Here is an 8822-nt window from a genome sequence, read left to right as displayed (position 1 = left end):
AACTGCATCTTCAGTTGCATTGTAGGCTTACCAAGCATTGGCTAAATTTGTTTCCAAACCTCTTCATTTCAGTTGTACTTGCTATTGCAAGTCTGTAATTTTAATTAGTATTAATGTATATCTGATGAAATATGAGTGAGAAAACAAAAAGATGTGGTCTAAAAAATACAATGAATGCTTTGTAATAAGAGCAAGTAACTGAAAAGTAATTTTGGTTGAATTGGTTGTGGGGGACATAACTGCGAAAGACTGGAGAAAGTTATAAAAGTCTGGAAGTTTTTGCCTTGAGATTTCTTCAGACGTGAATTTAAGTTTTAGCTTCAGTTTACACAGATCAAAACTAGAAATATTATACAATATATTATGGATGTGGTTTATGTAAAAGAAACAAGAGAGAACTTTAATCAATGGATCCATATTCAAAGAAAATACCATGAACCTACATTAAAAAACTGGTGCATGAATATCTTGTACATGTTCTCAGTTAAATAAAAGATTTCAGTTATGTAAGTACCATTTTTAATGAATCTGTTCTTTCACAGACTTTTTCAATTAATCAACTACCTAAAGATCCCATTCACAAGAAATCAAAGCTACTGTATTTTGGTTCTGAATATGTTGATTTTACCTTCTTCCATGAAAAATTCAAACCAATAAAAAGACCATTTTTTCTTTTATTTTTCAGAAATTTCTCTTTCACAGCATCACTCCATTTATTTGGGTCAGAGTTTTGCAAACTGCCACCCACCTTGTTGCTCAGACCAAAACCTACGAGTTGTCCTTAATCCACTGCTTTTCCTCATCACTTATATCTAATCCATCAACAAATATTGTTAATTCTGCTTCTAAAATATATTATAAATCATTTCACATCTCTTCACTGGATTATAAAAGGCAAGGTAGAGAAAGGTTCAAAATGAAGAGGTAGATGGGATTGGTCATGAATGGCCTTGTAGGTCATGGTAAGTAGTTTGAATTTTGTTCCAAATATGATGAGAAACTATTAGATTATCCTAACTGTCACGTGACGAAATAATTATGAGAGGGTCCAGAAATGGGAACATGGGGAAAATAGTGGGCTACACGAAATTAATCCACAATGGTGGCTTTCATGGGGTAGTAAATTTAGTAAAAATTAATTACACTTGGCATATATTCTAAAGATTGAGTCAACAGAACCTACTGAATGTGGGGAGTATAAATGAAAGAGAAATGGAAATGCATGCAGCCTAGGTGTTTTAACCCTACATCTGGTTGAAAAGAGGGGCCATTTAATGACAATGAAGAGAGGGTAGAAGAACAAGTTTGGTGGTATAGGTGGAGAAGCAAGGGTAAGGACATGTAGAATCAAGAACTCTGTTGCTAAATTGAGTTATTAAATAAGCAATTCGTTTTTTTTCGGAAGGAGCTTCAAGATGGCAGAAGAGTAAGCTGCGGAGATCACCTTCCTCCCCACAGATACATCAGAAATACATCTACACGTGCAACAACTCCTACAGAACACCTACTGAACGCTGGCAGAAGACCTCAGACCTCCCATAAAGCAAGAAACTCCCCACGTACCTGGGTAGGGCAAAAGAAAAAAGAATAAACAGAGACAAAATGATAGGGACGGGACCTGCACCAGTGGGAGGGAGCCGTGAAGGAGGAAAGGATTCCACACACTAGAAGCCCCTTCGTGGGCGGAGACTGCGGGTGGCAGAGGGGGGAAGCTTCATAGCCGTGGAGGAGAGCGCAGCAACAGGGGTGCAGAGGGCAAAGCAGAGAGATTCCCGCACAGAGGATCAGAGCCAACCGGCACTCACCAGCCCGAGAGGCTTGTCTGCTCACCCGCCGGGGCGGGCAGGGGCTGGGAGCTGAGGCTTGGGCTTCGGGTAGGATCCCAGGGAGAGGACTAGGGTTGGCGGCGTGAACACAGCCTGAAGGGGTTAGTGCGCCACGGCTAGCCGTGAGGGAGTCCGGGAAAAGGTCTAGAGCTGCCAAAGAGTCAAGAGACTTCTTGCCTCTTTCTTTCCTGGTGCGCAAGGAAAGGGGATTCAGAGCGCCGCTTAAAGGAGCTCCAGAGACTGGCGCGAGCCGCGGCTATCAGTGTGGAGCCCAGAAGCGGGCATGAGACGCTCAGGCTGCTGCTGCCGCCACCAAGAAGCCTGTGTGCGAGCACAGGTCACTATCCACACCTCCCCTCCCGGGAGCCTATGCAGCCCGCCACTGCCAGGGTCCCGTGATCCAGAGACAACTTCCCCGGGAGAACGCACAGCGCGCCTCAGGCTGGTGCAACGTCACACGGGCCTCTGCCTCCGCAGGCTCACCCCACATCCATACCCCTCGCTCCCCTAGGCCTGAGTGAACCTGAGCCCCCGAATCAACTGCTCCTTTAACCCCGGCCTGTCTGAGCGAAGAACAGACGCCCTCTGGCGACCTACACACAGAGGCGGGGCCAAATCCAAAGCTGAACCCTGGGAGCTGTGCAAACAAAGAAGAGAAAGGGAAATTTCTCCCAGCAGCCTCAGGAACAGTGGATTAAATCTCCACAATCAACTTGATGTACCCTGCATCTGTGGAATACCTGAATAGACAGTGAATCATCCCAAATTGAGGAGGTGGACTTCGGGAGCAACGAGATATATATATATATATATATATATATACACACACATATATTTTTTTCCCCTTTTTCTCTTTTTGTGAGTGTGTTTGAGTATGCTTCTGTGTGTGATTTTGTCTGTATACCTTTGCTTTTGCCATTTGTCTTGGGTTCTGTCTGGCCTTTTTTTTTTTTTTACTTAAATTTTTTTTCTTAAGTACATTTTATTTATTTTAATAACTTTATTTTATCTTCTTTCTTTCTTTCTCTTTCTTTCTTTCTTTCTTTCTTCCTTTCTTTCTCTTTTTTCTCCCTTTTATTCTGAGCCTTGTGGAGGACAGGCTCTTGGTGCTCCAGCAAGGCATCAGGGCTGTGCCACTGAGGTGGGAGAGCCAAGTTCAGGACACTGGTGCACAAGAGACCTCCCATCTCCACGTAATATCAAACAGCGAAAATCTCCCAGAGATCTCCATCTCAACGCCAAGACCCAGCTCCACTCAATGACCAGCAAGCTACAGTGCTGGACACCCTATTGCAAACAACTAGCAAGACAGGAACACGACCCCAACCATTAGCAGAGAGGCTGTCTAAAAGCATAATAAGGCCACAGACACCACAAAACACACCACCAGACATGGACCTGCCCACCAGAAAGACAAGATCCAGCCTCATCCACCAGAACACAGGCACTAGTCCCCTCTACCAGGAAGCCTACACAACCCACGGAACCAACCTTAGCCACTGGGGACAGACACCAAAAACAATGGGAACTACAAACCCGCAGCCTGTGAAAAGCAGACCCCAAACACAGTAAGCTAAGCAAAATGAGAAGACAGAGAAACACACAGCAGATGAAGGAGCAAGATAAAAACCCACCAGACCTAACAAATGAAGAAGAAATAGGCAGTCTACCTGAAAAAGAATTCAGAATAATGATAGTAGAGATGACCCAAAATCTTGAAAATGGAATGGAGAAAATACAAGAAACATTTAACAAGGACCTAGAAGAACTAAAGGGCAAACAAACAGTGATGAAGAACACAACAAATGCAATTAAAAATTCTCTAGAAGGGATCAATAGCAGAATAACTGAGGCAGAAGAACGGATAACTGACCTGGAAGATAAAATAGTGGAAATAACTACTGTAGAGCAGAATAAAGAAAAAAGAATGAAAAGAATTGAGGACAGTCTCAGAGACCTCTGGAACAATGTTAAACGCACCAACATTCGAATTATAGGGGTCCCAGAAGAAGAAGACAAAAAAAAAGGGACTGAGAAAATATTTGAAGAGATTATAGTTGAAAACTTCCCTAATATAAGAAAGGAAATAGTTATTCAAGTCCAGGAAGCACAGAGAGTCCCATACAGGAAAAATCCAAGGAGAAACATGCCAAGACACATATTAATCAAACTATCAAAAATTAAATACAAAGAACACATATTAAAAGCAGCAAGGGAAAAACAACAAATAACACATAAGGGAATCCCCATAAGGTTAACAGCTGATCTTTCAACAGAAACTCTGCAAGATGAAGGGAGTGGCAGAACACATATAAAGTGATGAAGGAGAAAAACCTACAATCAAGATTACTCTACCCAGCAAGGATCTCATTCAGATTTGACAGAGAAATTAAAACATTTACAGAGAAGCAAAAGCTAAGAGAATTCAGCACCACCAAACCAGCTTTACAACAAATGCTAAAGGAACTTCTCCAGGCAGAAAACACAAGAGAAGAAAAACACCTACAATAATAAACCCAAAACAATTAAGAAACTGGTAATAAGAACATACATATCGATAATTACCTTAAATGTAAAAGGATTAAATGCTCCAACCAAAAGACATCGATTGGCTGAATGGATACAAAAACAAGACCCATATATATGCTGTCAACAAGAGACCCACTTCAGACCTAGGGACACATATAGATTGAAAGTGAAAGGAGGGAAAAAGATATTCCATGGAAATCCAAAGAAAGCTGGAGTAGCAATTCTCATACCAGACAAAAAAGACTTTAAATCAAAGACTATTAGAAGAGACAAAGAAGGACACTACATAATGATCAAGGGATCAATCCAAGAAGAAGGTATAACAATTGTAAATATTTATGCATCCAACATAGCAGCACCTCAATACATAAGGCAAATACTAACAGCCATAAAAGGGGAAATCGACAGTAAACATACAATCATAGTAGGGGACTTTAACACCCCACTTTCACCAATGGACAGATCATCCAAAATGAAAATAAATAAGGAAGTACAAGCTTTAAATGATACATTAAACAAGATGGACTTAATTGATATTTTTAGAACATTCCATCCAAAAACAACAGAACACGCTTTCTTCTCAAGTGCTCATGGAACATTCTCCAGGATAGATCATATTTTGGGTCACAAATCAAGCCTTGGTAAATTAAAGAAAATTGAAATCGTATCAAGTATCTTTTCTGACCACAACGCTACACAACCTTCCGAGACTGAATCAGGAAGAAATAGAAAATATGAACAGACCAATCACAAGCACTGAAATTGAAACTGTGATTAAAAATCTTCCAACAAACAAAAGCCCAGGACCAGATGGCTTCACAGGTGAATTCTATCAAACATTTAGAGAAGAGCTAACACCTATCCTTCTCAAACTCTTCCAAAATACAGGAGAGGGAGGAACACTCCCAAACTCATTTAACGAGGCCACCATCACTCTGATACCAAAACCAGACAAAGATGTTCACAAAGAAAGAAAACTACAGGCTAATATCACTGATGAACACAGATGCAAAAATCCTCAAGAAAATACTAGCAAACAGAATCCAACAGCACATTAGAAGGATCATACACTATGATCAAGTGGGGTTTATCCCAGGAATGCAAGGATTCTTCAGTATATGCAAATCAATCAACATGATACACCATATTAACAAATTGAAGGAGAAAATCCATATGATCATCTCAATAGATGCAGAGAAAGCTTTCAACAAAATTCAACACCCATTTATGATAAAAACCTGCCAGAAAGTAGGCATAGAGGGAAATTTCCTCAACATAATAATGTCCATATAAGACAAACCCACAGCCAACATCGTCCTCAATGGTGAAAAACTGAAACCATTTCCATTAAGATCAAGAACAAGACAAAGTTGCCCACTCTCACCACTATTATCCAACATAGTTTTGGAAGTTTTAGCCACAGCAATCAGAGAAGAAAAAAATAAAAGGAATCCAGATTGGAAAAGAAGAAGTAAAACTGTTCACTGTTTGCAGATGACATGATACTATACATAGAGAATCCTCAAGATGCTACCAGAAAACTACTAGGGCTAATCAATGAATTTGGTAAAGTAGCAGGATACAAAATTAATGCACAGAAATCTCTTGCATACCTATACACTAACGATGAAAAATCTGAAAGTGAAATTAAGAAAATGCTCCCATTTACCACTGCAACAAAGAGAATAAAGTATCTAGGAATAAACCTACCTAAGGAGACAAAAGACCTGTATGCAGAAAATTATAAGACACTGATAAAATAAAGATGACATAAACAGATGGAGAGATATATCATGTTCTTGTATTGGAAGGATCAACATTGTGAAAATGGCTCTACTACCCAAAGCAATCTACAGATTCAATGTAATCCCTATCAAACTACCAATGGCATTTTTCACAGAACTAGAACAAAAAATTTCACAATTTGTATGGAAACACAAAAGACCCCAAATAGCCAAAGCAATCTTGACAAAGAAAAACAGAGCTGGAGGAATTGGGCTCCCTGACTTCAGACTATACTACAAAGCTACAGTAATCAAGACAGTATGGTACTGCCACAAAACCAGAAAGATAGATCAATGGAACAGGATAGAAAGCCCAGAGATAAACCCACACACATATGGTCACCTTATCTTTGATAAAGGGGGCAAGAATATATAGTGGAGAAAAGACAGTCCCTTCAATAAGTGGTGCTGGCAAAACTGGACAGCTACATGTAAAAGAATAAAATTAGAACACTCCCTCACCCCATACACAAAAATAAACCTAAAATGGATTAAATACCTAAATGTAAGTCCAGACACCATCAAACTCTTAAGAGGAAAAAATAAGCAGAACACTTTATGACATAAATCAGAGCAAGATCCTTTTTGACCCACCTCTTAGAGAAATGGAAATAAAAACAAAAATAAACAAATGGGACCTAATGAAACTTCAAAGGTTTTGCACAGCAAAGGAAACCATAAACAAGAGCAAAAGAAAACACTCAGAATGGGAGATAATATTTGCAAATGAAGCAATTGACAAAGGATTAATCTCCAAAACATACAAGCAACTCATGCAGCTCAATATCAAAAAAACAAACAACCCAATCCAAAACTGGGCAGAAGACCTAAATAGACATTTCTCCAAAGAAGATATACAGATTGCCAGCAGACACATGAAAGAATGCTCAACATCATTAATCATTAGAGAAATGCAAATCAAAACTACAATGACATATCATCTCACAGTGGTCAGAATGGCGATCATCAAAAAATCTACAAACAGTAAATGCTGGAGAGGGTTTGGAGAAGAGGGAACCCTCTTGTACTGCTGGTGGGCATGTAAATTGATACAGCCACTATGGAGAACAATATGGAGGTTCCTTAAAAAGCTAAAAGTAGAGCTACCATATGACCAAGCAATCCCACTACTGGGCATATACCCTGAGAAAACCATAATTCAAAAAGAGTCATGTGGGCTTCCCTGGTGGCGCAGTGGTTGAGAGTCCGCCTGCCGATGCAGGGAACGTGGGTTCGTGCCCCGGTCCGGGAGGATCCCACATGGCGCGGAGCGGCTGGGCCCGTGAGCCACGGCCACTGAGCCTGCACGTCTGGAGCCTGTGCTCCGCAACAGGAGAGGCCACAACAGTGAGAGGCCCGCGTACCGCAAAAAAAAAAAAAAAAAAAGAATGGGAGGTAGGAAAGGGAAGCATCAATAATACACAATACCTGCTTCACAGCTGCTGCAGCAGCTCTTGCTAATATCTGGATCAGCAATGACTCTAATGAATCTACCATTACGGGCAAAAAGAAGACCCATATCAATATTATCATCATTGGCCATGTGGACTCTGGCAAGTCCACCACCACTGGGTATCTCATCTACAAGTGTGGGGGTACTGACAAGAGAACCATGAGAAGTTCAAGAAGGAAGCAGCAGAGATGAGCAAGGGCTCCATCAAGTTTGCCTGGGTGCTAGACAAAATGAAGGCGGAAAGGAAATGTGGCATCACCATGACATCTCCTTATGGAAGTTTGAGACAACCAAATATTACATCACCATAATTGATGCCACAGGGACTTCATCAAAAACATCATCACTGGCCCATCCCAGGTGACTGTGCCACGCTCATCGTGGCCAGCAGCACGGGCATGTTTGAAGCAGGCATCTCCAAGAATAGGCAGACCTGTGGAGAATATGCTACTGGCCTACATGCTGGGTGTGAAGCCACTCATCACGGCTGTCAACAAGATGGACTCCGACAAACCCACCCACAGCACCCAATGCTTCCATCAAGGGAGTGAGAGCCTACATCAAGAAGATCGGCTACAACTTGGCAGTCATGGTCTTTGTGCCCATTTTGGGCTAGCATAGCCCAGCATCCACATGCCTGATCCAGGAGCTGGAAGGTCAAGAGAAAGGAGGGAAATGCCACAGGGATGAGTGTCCTGGAAGCTCTGGGCTCCATTCTCCCTCCCACTCAACTGGTCAACGAGCCCCTGAGGCTGCCTCTACAAGGTGTGCACATGATTGGGAGCATTGGCTCTGTGCCTGTGGGCTGTGTGGAGACCAGCTTCCTGAAACCTGGGATGGAGGTCACCTTTGACAACCCCAAGGCCCTGAAGTCAGGCGATACAGCCATTGTGCAGATGTAAGGATGGTCCCCAGCAAGGCCATGTGTGTGGAGATGTTCTCTGAGTACCCACCTCTAGGCCATTTTGCTGTGCGGGACGTGAGACAAACAGTGGCCACTGGAGTCATCAAGGCTGTGGATGAGAAGTCATCCTGCAGGCAAGGTCACCAAGTCGGCAGTAAAGCCGAGCAAGAAATGAAGCATGTCCCCTGCAGTTTCCTCAGCAATCTCCATTATAAAAATTACCCAACATTCGATGTATTAAGATTAATAAAACATAACTAGCCGTCAAAAAAAAAAAGACCACTCGTTGCATGTGGCTGTCCAGTCTTCTCAACACCATTTACTGA

At 41.8% G+C, this 8822-nt stretch overlaps 1 pseudogene; it reads left to right on the top strand.

Annotated features, from left to right (window-relative positions):
• Positions 1-940: 940 nt before the first annotated feature.
• Positions 941-8494, top strand: LOC132520227 (elongation factor 1-alpha 2-like; annotated as a pseudogene).
• The last annotated feature ends 328 nt before the right edge of the window (positions 8495-8822 follow it).

Source organism: Lagenorhynchus albirostris, chromosome 5 (assembly GCF_949774975.1).
Source record: "Lagenorhynchus albirostris chromosome 5, mLagAlb1.1, whole genome shotgun sequence".
Lineage (NCBI taxonomy): Eukaryota > Metazoa > Chordata > Mammalia > Artiodactyla > Delphinidae > Lagenorhynchus > Lagenorhynchus albirostris.
This window is presented reverse-complemented; position numbering and strand designations above follow the sequence as displayed.